We start from the raw sequence: 8,021 nt of genomic DNA, 5'->3' as shown, positions 1-8,021 counted from the left end.
AAACTTTGATGTAGGGTTTGCCACACCTTGTCTTTTCTCTTTTATTTTGTTAGTGCCTGGAGAGGAGCTGCCAAGATTGGCTGTCAGGCATAGGGTGGAATGAGTTGTCGCCTGTGCAAGTGCAGGAAAATAATCCCTATAAAGAGTAGAGCCGTGCCAGGTACAGCAGGAGATACCAGCTAGCTTTGTTCCACAAAAACCAGTTATACTCGCACAGGTGCTTTTTCCAGCAGAGTTAATAACAGATTGGCATGTCGAGCTATACCAGCAAAAACACCCATGCCAGCATAGCTGTGTTTACACTGGATCTTCCCCTGTGGTCATATCCCTCAGAAAGATGCCTGATAATGTATATGAAGTGTCTCTATTTTCTGTGGAAACTGGTTGGTCATATATTGAAAGCCTATATTGGTGCCATGGTTAACACTGAAATGACAAAACTATTTCTCTGATTAAATTTAAACGCAGATCAAAATGCAGGTGGAATCAATGTATTTATTTTTAGTCTTGAAAAATGTTCTCATACAGACTTTTAAAAGCATGTATATATATACTTGTGAATGTTGTGCTTTTTGTTACTGCAGCACAAGAGTGTATGCATAGGTCAGTCCATTTATCAGGTACTTCTATTTCTTCTAAGTATTTCTGCCTGGAGTAGGAGGTTTGAAGCTGCAGTTTGAGAGGTAATCCCTGGTTCTTCATTCTGAATCACCACATATACTCTTCTTTCTTGCTCCTTTTCCCTATCCTTGGTATCATCAGGCATCATCAAACAAAGCAAGTTTATGTTTTGGTGTAAAAGCTGAAGTCTCAAATTCTCAAATTGTTAGCATTTTTTTAGAGCATCAGAGTCACAAGTGTTGAACCTAGTTCTCTGCCACTTGTTCTGAGACCTTAGACACATCAGTAATCTCCCTGCTTTAAAATATATGCTGTACATTGGTGGTTTTGGTGTGGGTGGGAGGAATTGTCAACTATTTGAAGTATTTCAGATCCTCAATATGTAGCAGAATCACCCAGCATTAATCAATTAATGTTTTTGAAGGTGAATGTTTGTGAAAATACCTTGGTTTTTAAAATCTTAGATACTTGGAGAGGAGGTGAGTATGAGAACCTAAAAAGAGGTACTTTTGGTATCAAAATAAACTTCCTAAAATAATTGCAAAAAGGAAAATTTCTTTGAATTTTCAGGTTTACTAATCTTTGTAGTACAGTTTTGCTGGTACTTTTAATCTCAATATCAGCACAGAGATCAGGAATATTGTGATACTGTCTGCTTTTCTTTACAAATTCCTCTTACCTCTTTAAGCTTAGGTTGGTTGTACCCTTCCACAGAAGTTGCTATCTAGTACAGCCTAACTTTCTTTCCATGAACTGTCCATCAGCTGGGGCCGTGCTGACCTTTGTTGTTTGCACGTCCGTGTGGCTGGTGTTCTGCTGTTTGTCTGCTCAGTGCCCTTAGCCCACTTTCTGACACTAGCCAATACCATGACCCAGTACATATTTTATTTCTCTTCTAACTTTTCCTGAAATAATTTCACACATGCCTATCATTTTCTGAGAAACTTGTCTCATACGTCCAGACCTCCACTTTGTCTCCTGCTGCCTCGACTCTTGAAAGTTGGGTTTTTTTCAGAATAACTTTTTTAATATGAGGGACAAATGGGCACTTAGTTCAAAACATGAGATTTTTATTGATCCATTATTTCATCAGTTTCCAACAGCACTCATGACTAAGCATATCCTTGATAAAATCACCCACACCGATCAAATGTTTTTGTGAAAAAGCTCCTTTTTTCCCCCTTCTGTTTGAGATCTGCTGCATTTCAATACTTTAAACATTGCAGCCGTATTGCTTTCTTGATATTCTTGGTACAAGTCAACTGTGAGGGTTTTCCAAGGTAACAAATAAGAGCAATGTTAATTCCAATGTATCTCAAATGTAAAAGCTAGAGGTGGAAAGGTAGCTTGGAAGAGACAAAGAGTAGCAGCTCTGTTACCTGTACTAACAGTACAGTGTGCAGTTTCTCTGATAAAGCAAGGTCAAACTAACAACCATCTTTTTAATACAGTCCATGGTATCGTTCAAACTTCTTACTAGCTAAGTAGGAACATCCATAGCAAGCAAGCTGTTTAAATGAGAACATGCACTCTGGAAGACTGAAGACTGTAGGAAGAAAAATATATGTTTACTACTGAAATCTTAAATCCCTCTAATGGACATCAGGAGACCTCATAACTGGCAGTGTTAACCTGGGCTCCTGTGTCTGAAGTGTTAAGCAGTGGTATCTGCCTAAGCCGTTCTCCTATTTCCCAATTTAAAAAACAGTCCAATAATAATAAGCAGTAAGAATATTGCTAAACAGTTCCGATTTTCAGTTCATGTCCTCAGCTACTCTTGATTTTAGATGCTTGAGTTTTAAGAACTCAAAGTCAGAAATATAAAAAATTACTATGGAGTGAATATTTGTCCCACTAATAGTTATGTGAAGACATTTTACTTAATGGAGTCTAGGTTGACAAATAAGAAGTTGCTCCCATTTGGTTTCTCCCAGAACAGGAAGAACCTGTATTACTTGCTGTTGGCACTTGGCATACAACACTCAGCTATATTCTGAGAACAGCATGTCATCTAATAATTAAATGAAAAATCATGTTGTTTATTGTAGGTCCAATGTAACATATAAATATCATGGAGTGTAGTTTACAGATGTTGTGAAAGATGGCAGAAAAATGGGATTCATTTATGTAAATTGAGGTAAACTGTAAGATGCAAACTGTATCATGTATGTTCATTAAGTTTGAAGTTGATTTGTGGAGTCCTGGACTCCATTCTGCAGACTTACATTTGCTTAATTTTAAAGTCTATATAAATTCAGTGGGATTGTTAAGTTTTTAAATTTTAAGTAAAGTCGGTGGTATTGAAAACTTAATAACTAATGGAGCAAGAAGGAAAGTTCCAGGGATTGATGTGGTCTGTTTTGTGAAATCTGTGTTATCTCCTGGATATATCACTTAGTAGTAGAATCTGGCATGGTTTGCAGGGAAATAATTAAACTGTTCTGTTAATGCAGTCATCAGCACTAAGTGATAAGGTTTTGTCCTTCCGCTGAAGTGCTACAACAGGGTATTAAGTTTGTTGCTTGATGTTTCACAGGAGGAGGTTTTACATCTGAAGTTGAGCTGCATTATATCATGTATTAATTCATATATGTGCAAATGGGTGTATATGAATAATGATACAGATTATGCTCAATTATCTTATTAATACAACTTATGTCTGCCAGCTGGTATCATTATATGTTTAGTCACTTCTTAGAACTTCAAACTCCAGTGCAGGTGAAGTAGTGTAGATCTGGTATCAACCACTCAAAACCCATAAGACTCCAATGCTGATTATAATGCAAGTTTGATGCAGTGGGGCCTACAGAGCAAAATTGAAATGGACATAAACTTTCTTTGATCTACAGAACACAGAGAGAAGATAAGCTTCCATTTCTTTGCACCTCCTATTTTCTCTTCTTGTTCTTGCCCTTTTCTTACCCACCCACTGCATGCCCCTTAGATGATTGGGTGTTACAGGAACTTTAGATGTAAGAAGTTGGTTTTTCTGAGGAGTGAGTAAAATCTGGGAGTAGCATGGACAGAAGAAGATAAGGGGTGTATAGAAAAAAAACCTTAGATGTACAGAGCATTGGCTTTTAAATTGATGTTTGCAGACCTTCTGTGCCATTACTACTTCACTTTTCCACTGATAAGGGTATTTTTTCTAATCTTTATTAACCGACATTGTAACCCACAAGTGCTTAATTGCTTCACACAAGTCTACTTTGTGGAATTCCTTGATTTCTGTCTGTAGTTTTGCTTTATATACTTGGATTTTTTGATGTGACTAGCCTCTGTACAAGCAACTCTTGCCTCTGCTTAATAGCTCATGCCTTTCCAATATAAAAGACTGCAGATTGCTTTTTTGTAAGCAGAGCTCATAAATTTATAAGTCTGGGTGAAAATGTGAAAATACACAGGAATCACTGTTATTATACCAGACTCAGAAATTATCTGGTCTTCTTTCTGTATGTGAATAGTACCAGATACTCTTAGAGACAGTATAGACTCCACATATCTGCTTTCTTACTGGATTTTACTCTGACTTCAAACACACAATTATTTCATTCTAAAGTATGGTGTTTGACACCCATTCTAATTTTTCATGTCAGTAAGCATAATCACTCATATTCTGTTGGTACAGGAAACACACTGGTACTGCAGAGAGAGAAAACACCTGATTTGTATTAAGAACTCACTTTTATTTTCCTTACTGTTTTTATTTGCTTTTGTTGTTAATTGTCTTCTGACTTCAACATTTAGACAAAGATGTCTCAACAAAGCTGTTCACATTGATACTTAGAATGCTGATATTCCTTTTGTGAGTTAGTTTAATTGGACAATCTGTATAAAGTACAGAATTAGATTTTTCCTCCAAAGTACAGTACTCTGCATTTATGAACAGTTTCAGTTATGATTTTGAGCTTCTCTTGCCTACCTTGTTAGGACTAGGTGAGTGGGTAAAAAAATGGAAACTGAAACTGGATGTTCCTGTTTAGCTTGTTCTGAAGCGGATCAGAGCTCAGTTTGATCTTGATAGCTTCTGGTGGTCTGAAAGCCAAGGTATTTCACTGCTCAATATTTATTTCTAGCTTATCTCAAATATTGCATTGTTTTATGTTTTATTAGATACATAATAAATAGAAGACCAGATGTTGTTGATGCTAACTTCTTTATCATACCTAGAATAATGTTTGGTTTAAAAAGTGTTCCATTTATCATCCAAAAGTGAGAAAACAGAAAGAAATTCTTAAGGAACATTTTATGGAAAAAGCATTCATGAACGGTATCATGGATCTTTGTAAAGTCAAGCTGTCAAGTTTGATATCTGAATTCAGTAATTAAAAGAAAGGCATTTAAAATATGTTTACAACTAATATCTCTTTCATAGGTACATCTCTAATTCCTTTCTTGAGATTGCTTCATAATTCCCTTATAAATAGTGCTTCTCAGCTGATTATATCTTTGTCCATGAATGTATTTGCTGACTTATAATGATGCAAACTGAAAGTTTGCATAACTTTTCTGTCTCAGCTTAGATATCAATTTATTTAATACAAGATGTCATGCCAATGTGGTCCAATTATTTCCCAGAATGAAGCAATGGGAAAATATGGGGTTTTTCAGTATATTAAGGGAATATAACAAGCTTTTAGATCATTGTATTTTATCACCATGGTTTGCAACAGAATTGGGTTTGGCAGAGACAAACTTATATGAAAACTTTTGGAAAGCTGTGTCATCATCACTGTTTACATCATGGTTCCTTTTTATTTCAGGTGATGGAGCTTAAAATCATAAAGTTGTTCAAAAAGGGAATCATCTCTCTCTCTTTATTTGGTCATAAGTATCAGACATTAGGTTTAAACCATAATAACTTCAGCAGACCCATCTTCCAGTTTTCCAGGAGCTATGACCACAAATACATCGTGATGACATGTTCTTTGAACAAATACAATTTGGTTTTAACATTGGTAATGTAGAAAGAATGTTAATAGAACAAGGATTTTAATACATTCTATCTGCAGATCTCTTTGCTTAGTATCAGTAGTGAAGGTCCAGTTTTACACTCCTCTCCCTATTGGCATATTCCTGGAAACTGTCTCCTACTTCCTCTTATTACAGGAAGTTTCAAACTATTAAGTGCGTGATCTCCAATAAAGTTCTAGCCTTGGTAAACACAGTAGTCCTTAATCATTGTTTTGTATCAGTATAGTTCAGATCTTTTTGAGAATTAAAGTCAAAATTAGAATTTCTCCTCTGTATGCAATACTTTGCATTTAGTAACACTCAGGCTCAAGTACCATTTTGCTACATGCTCACCAGCTGAAGAAAGGTAGACAAAGAAGGAGCAGTGTCATAACTTGAAATGGATTTCTAAAACTGAAGTCTTGTCTCCACCCATTATTTCACAAGTTGGCAATTATTATAGCAGCCCTTGTGATTAACCATGTCAGAGACACTGAACATTGAGGAGCCTAATGGTCTGCTTTTATACACTAATAACAGGTCACATATGATATTCATGTAGCATTAATGAGGAAGTTTTTCATTTGTTCCTTCACACTGACAAATTACTGTCTTTTCAGAAATAGATTTGTATGCCTTCTGTAGCAGTTCTTTGCCTTAGTGCTGGAGATTCCATCATGTGTTATGTTCATGTCCCTCACAGCTGCCACAGCTCAGCAACCTGCACCACACTCTAAAGCAACTGTGCAGCATCTGTTTCCTCCCAGCTCAGACTGACCAACCTTACAGGTCATGTTATCCATGTCTCTGCAACCTTTCTCCATACAGACTGAGCAACCTGTTGTTGATCAAGCACCGTGCAGGCTCCAAGGCTTTTCTGCAATGGGTTTTTGGTGCCAAAATGCAGTTTGAAATGGTGACTGAGCATAGCAACAGTTTTTGACTTTCAGAATTATCCTACTGATCTGAATGTAAACAGATAAAACCACCTTAGGAATGAAAGGGCTGCGTTAAAATAAGGCAAGACTGAGTGGAAGAGACAGAAATGGCTTGACAAGAAATCACTGAAGAAGGGGTAGGGAAACTGGAGTGGCTTAAGAAGATGATATTTAGGGAAGGAATCTGAGCCATGTTGGGTTAGGAAGGCAGAGGAAGGAGGACCTGGAGACCAGCTGGACAAGGAGATTACATGGGTTGGACAATGATTCTGGCTTTGGGAGGGAATTAAATGATTAGACAAGAAAAGCCGAGCGGATGTGTTGCAAAACAAGAGGGTAACATTTAGAACTACTGAGCAAAACAGAAAAAAGGGATTTAGAGCTAATTGCCTGGAGAAGAAAAAGGGTGAAAGAAGGCAACTTAATGAGGTGTGAGATGGAGTGGGCTGGACCAGAAGCTGGGCTGGACCACTCAGGTGGTACCTGAGCTACCAATTTTTGGTAGAGGACATGGGGGAGACATGGTAGAATTATTTGACAGAGAGTTCAAGTTCAGTTCTTAGAATCATAGTACCATTTAGGTTGTAAAAGACCTTCAGGATCAAGTCCAGTTTTACAAGTATAAAAAAAAACCAGTGGAAGTTCTTGTAGGTATATGGATCTATGTGCGTGTCTATATGTATATCTATATCATCTATACCTATAAAATACAGAGATTCACAGACACACTTATTCCTTTTTCAGTACAGAAAAAAAAATAGTTTCATAGGAAAACATAAATAGTGAAGTTTTATCTCATTCTAGTAGAAGGAAGAAAAATATTACTCTTCAGCCTTAAGGGATAAAGTTGCATGGCTCTAAACAACGTGAGAAAATTCTCTGTTCCTTCCTACAGAGAGCTACACCCTAAGCCACAGCTGAAAGCTCATCCTCTCTGCCTGCCAGCTAAGGCACAGTTTATAAGGTAGAGCAGGATTCTTCACTCCAGCTCAACGGGGCTGAACTCAGACAGTCCATCTTAATGCAGAACATATAAATAGAAGATACACAGTTTAAATATGAAGTAAATAATCATCCAAATTACATCATTCCAATTCAAAACTCAGCTGCCAATTGCACTGTTATCTGAAATGAGAGTGACTTTTTACCACAAGTTAAAACATGTGTCCCTGTTATTATCACAGCTTAGTTAATGTACTGAATGTTCACATGCCAGTTTGTTTCACACTAACTTGGTGGGAATAGCATAAACAGGCAGCAGAAGTAACCAAATACTCTATGGACCAAACCTCTAGTAGTTGTGTATAACTAAGCAAAATGAAATATAAACTTAATTCTCCTAATTATTTTGCTAAACTTAGTTGGGCCAAATATTTGACCTTCAGAAACACCTGCGCCCTAATTTTTAAGATTGTTATATATTTCCTTTTGTAATCTGGAATTGTAAATCATAGGGCTTGACTCACATGATTACCTGGGTAAATGGGAAGAAGAGCAATTGTGTTGTCT

The sequence above is a fragment of the Fringilla coelebs genome, assembly GCF_963513975.1.
Source record: "Fringilla coelebs genome assembly, chromosome: 9".
Taxonomy (NCBI): Eukaryota; Metazoa; Chordata; class Aves; order Passeriformes; family Fringillidae; genus Fringilla; species Fringilla coelebs.
Note: the sequence above shows the minus strand (reverse complement) of the source record.